Below are 5,074 nucleotides of genomic sequence, written 5' to 3' on the forward strand. Positions count from 1 at the left end.
TATATATATATATTTATATATATATATATATATATATATATTTGTTGAATATTATTTTGATGGATGACTATACACTACAACAAAAGAGATATATAGTGACTATAGATTTTCCTTTTAGTGCAATTGAGTTAATGTTACTGCGTGTAGAGTCACCTAAGTGTTAAGCGGCATATATATATATATATATAGTGCTAGTTATAAACACTCATATTTACTATTATTACAAAATATAATATAATGGTAATTATATTAGCATCACTAATTAAATACTTACTGCAAAGTTCTTTATTTGTTGTAGTGATATAATATAATTTTCCCCATTTTATTTTTATTTTATTCAAACAGTGTAGTTTTCCCATACTAAAAGGCCAATGCTAAATTAAAAACGTTCTTGAGAAAAGTATATAGTACAAACAAGACCTATATTGTACAATGATCTTGAAAACAAAAACAAAAAATTCTGTATTTTGTTGTCTTCATTGAGAGTTGTTTGGTTTTTGCCTAATAAAATATGTCCACATTAAACTTTTTTTCCCTCTCAACTCTAATTATTAATTAGTAACCTCGATAAATTAAAATATTTTTTCACGTTTAATTCATCCGTGACAATATATAGGTAGCTTACGCACCTTCTACTCTTTTGTCATATGCATCGCAAGAGAACCTCCTTTATCGAAATTTTTTAAAGAGTAAATAAAATAAATTAATCACAACTTTTTCTACATGTATAGAATTTCATTTGAATCCCTTAATAAACTCCCATTTTTTTTTTGGTATTTCTGAATTCTTTTTGAATCCTGATCTGTCTCGATTCTTATTCGTTACTTTTAATGATTTAGATATTTTTCATATTTATTGTTATGTTACAATATTATGTAAAAAAATGTTAAGAGATTGAATTTGAGTATCTTCCATAGTATTTAAAGATAGATACAAAAATTCTCCTCTCTTCTTACTAAGAATAGTTCACTTTACATATTATATTCTACTTCCAGTCTATAACATATAGACAAATTATGTAACACACGGTTTGTTATAAATTAAAGAATCAAAATTCCTCAAACTCTTTTGTTGATCGATATCAAGAGCACTTTCATTTCTTTGTCTGACGCACTATTGAATGGTCTTTTCATGTAATGACTAAATGTGTTGGATATATCGATCAACAACGTCAGACATATTCGATGAAATATTACAATTATTTACTTCAATCGACAATAAATAAGCTAATAATTCTTGTTCTCTAGGCACTCTAGCATAATATAGTCAAGTAGCTTTAACGATGTTTCTTTGAGATATATACTACCAAAAATCCAAATCAATAATTAGTTTGAATTTTCTAACTTTAATTTAAATACAGTGTGTCGACAAGTATAGCAGAAAAAATTTGTACGTACCATAAATGACAACTCAGTACTAATTAGATTGTCGTGGTCCAAAAATAAATAAACATATTTATATACCTTAGTTATTATATAGTACTAATTGTAGTAGTACTTTTGTAGTTTTGGTTTATGGCTTGGAAGTTCAATTAGGTCAGTATGATGGATGATTTCTTGCTACTCTGGAATGCATTAATCATTCACAATTAATGAGATCAAACATTTAATTTCTTTAAATAATAATAATAAAAAAAGACCTAGTACTGCAGGCCACATATTATTATGTGAAATTTAAGAAAATAAGTTTGAAATAGGGAATCAATCTATCACTTCATCTTATTCTCTATCTTTTTCTTTATAACGTTAATTTGCTTAATTTACATATTTACATCGAATCTTGCATGTCGAAGTATGTATTTCTATGTGTGATCATTTCATCTAAAAATTTACGTCATCGAATAAAATAAATTTTTATTTACTTAATTATATTTTCAACATGCCTTATCATTTGCGTTGCTGGTTGTTTTTTTAAAAAAAAAATACATGAGCCAATTACGTGGAGATTATTTTTTATGATGATTGATGAGTAGCGATGATATTTGATCCTAGTGTGCCTCTACCTGCTCTGATTCCATGTAAATAAATGACTTAGCTTGTAGATAATGTAACTTCTAATTAAGTTTAGGACTCGTGCTTAGAGCTTGAATTCGTTAAGGGTTAAAATTATGTTTGATTAATAACTAAGTTGAGTCTTCAATCGTAATCAATTTAGCATGGACCAAATTGTCAGATAATAAATATGCGACATTAAATTATGTAATTATAGTAAAAAAATCATGTCGATCTACCAATCCACACATTTTACACGCTTAATTAGTAAGAATGTTTTCCTGTATTAAAAACTGTTTATATAATTAATTAAATAAATAGAGGAAAGGTTTCAATTATACACAACTTCATCAATAGTAACTCAAAATTAATATTATTTGATTTGAGTCTAGCTCGCACAATCTCAAAATATGTCAATAAAATCTAAGATTTGCTTATATTTTCAGTATCTCTTTTGTGTTTCAATGATTTGAACTTTGCCTAGAATATTACGTCTACTCACTCCTATTAGAGTTGATCTTTCAATATAAAAAAATGCATTTTCAAATATTGCATTAAATCTCTAACATATCAACTGTAGAAAGAACGTGCCAATGTTGAGTATCAATATCTTTTCATGAAATCTCTTAATCATTTGACGATTTTAATAAAGATGTTTATCCTAGGAATTACAAAAATCTGGAAACATAAATGATTTTAAAAATTGTAAAAACAGTTAAGTGATTTTGTCAAAAATTAAAAGTTGCTAATAATTAAAAGACTTTTTCTCAAGTATTGTTAAAGCGTAGCTTAATTGTTAGTGACAACAATAATAACATATTTAGTGTAATTTCACAAGTTCAGTTTAGACATTTTCATTGACATTGTGTCACATGAGCTAGCCTAACAATAGCACGACTAGGTCAAAACGAGCACGATCGTCATTAAAATTTCTTATTTCGTAGGCATGTTTTAGAACATTTTTGTTCGAAAAATGGCTTTTTAGTACTCAAAATGTTCTGAGAGTACTAAGTACCAACTTTAGAAGAATATATATATAGGACATATATAGAAGTTTCTAATGAATTTTAACCAATTAATTAAAGTTGAAGTGACTATAATCCAGTTATTTCGTGTCAACAATTTTATTCATGAACTTTTAATTATAATTTCAAGAAAGTGTTAAAAGTGGAAGACACGATCATTACTTGAGATTTCCATTTTATTTTCTAAATGTAGTCCAGCCAATATTACACCAGATATATAATTAACTACCCACATGGATAGCAATTAATTTATGTTTGGTAGAAATATAACATAAATAATAATTGGAGCATTACTATAACAATAACATATTCATTGTAATCGCACAAATAATCAAATCTGACTTGGGAGAGTGGTGTATATAAGACAATAAATTCAAGTAAAAAAAGAAAAATACAATTTTGAAGCAGTCATGTTGAACATAATTAATGATCAAGAAGAGATCAACAGTAGCAATAACACGTAGTACAATATTGTATGATCGAAACAAAGAAAATAACATTTACGGATAATTTTTTTTTTTAAAAAAACAAGTATATGAGTAATATAACAATATTGATAAGGAAAATTAGATAACGCCCCACTGATTGTTAACTTTCTATTTTAATCCTAATTGATTGTTATATTCTTCTATCTAGGATTATGTCATCGATAAAAGATAGTTGAAAACATATTAACTATGATGAAGGAAATTAGTTTAGGTTTTTATGGGAGAAGTTTTTTTAGGTGAAAAATGAAGTAATTATAATATGCACAGGCTTTAATTTAGCTTTATAAGCACCAACTGGAATTGAAAGCTGCTTTGCAAAGAATGAGTAAAGATAAGAGAGAAACACAATTGTTTCTTTTGAGGTGGAGAATTAATAATTGAAAATGAAATATCAACCCCATCTATATATAAGTGGATCTCCTTGAGGAACAATAATATCTAGTAATTTTACTTTATTTGCTCAAAACAACTCAACCATGGGGCTCTATATATGGCCAATGCTTACACATTTATTTGCAGCCTTTTGAGGGCACTCATTGATGGGGTTTTAATTACTAGTGGGTACCAAAGGCGGAGTCTGATTTTTGAAGTTTATGAATTTGAGATTTTTATCCTCTTAAATTGTTGAACTGATCGAAATTGATAATTAATATATATCAAATGAATTTCTTAAGACAAATACAAAAGTTCAATCAAAATTATTGAGTTCAGCTGAATCCATATTTTGAAAGCTAGCTTAGCTCCTATATGGGTATCTTTCATTGGCTCCTTTTGCTCGCCAAATTAAAATTTTACTTTAATTTTATACGTTGATTGTTTGTTTACAGTTATATTATTCTTTTTTTTAAAAGTCAGTTATATTAATACTTATATTGATGGTAATTGATTAAGTGGAATAGATACCTTGAAAAATAATAGTCGTTTAATTTTCTTCACACCAATATTAAACGAAGTGCAGATCGTTTGTGAGAATTGTTTTTTATTTCAAACATTTTGCTACTGTCAATGTAGCGTGCAAGAATCAATATTCCTTCATTTGTTATGTCAAACTTCACCTCCATTGTCTGATACATGAAATAATGTGAGATATCTCAAGTTAATTTTAATTTTAAATTTTATACTATGTCAGTTAATATTATAAATTTATCTTTAGATTAATTTATAATTTTAATTAAACACAGTATAAATGTTATCCAAACTCAATTCTAAATATATCATTTTATACCATTCAATTTGATATTATTTTATTTCACCTACTGAACAGAGTATATTAATCCAAAAATTATAATCATAAGATAATTTAATATCCGAATCAAGCAACCCTTAAGAGACATATTATACATGATACAAGATAAAAATAAATTATAGAGGAGACGAATGTTGATAGCACGTATTAAGGTCTGTCAGAACCATTTTTAATTATTGGGTAAATATGTCTTGCAGAAAAGAACAATAAATCAGTATTGCTATAGCTTGGGCCTCTGTTATAGTGATTTAGTTACTATTTTCTTTTTTACAATTGGTTTGTCTTTTATTATTTATTTTGTTCGTTTAAAATATATATATATAT

The sequence above is a fragment of the Solanum tuberosum genome, unplaced genomic scaffold, assembly GCF_000226075.1.
Source record: "Solanum tuberosum cultivar DM 1-3 516 R44 unplaced genomic scaffold, SolTub_3.0 scf00404, whole genome shotgun sequence".
NCBI classification, from domain to species: Eukaryota; Viridiplantae; Streptophyta; class Magnoliopsida; order Solanales; family Solanaceae; genus Solanum; species Solanum tuberosum.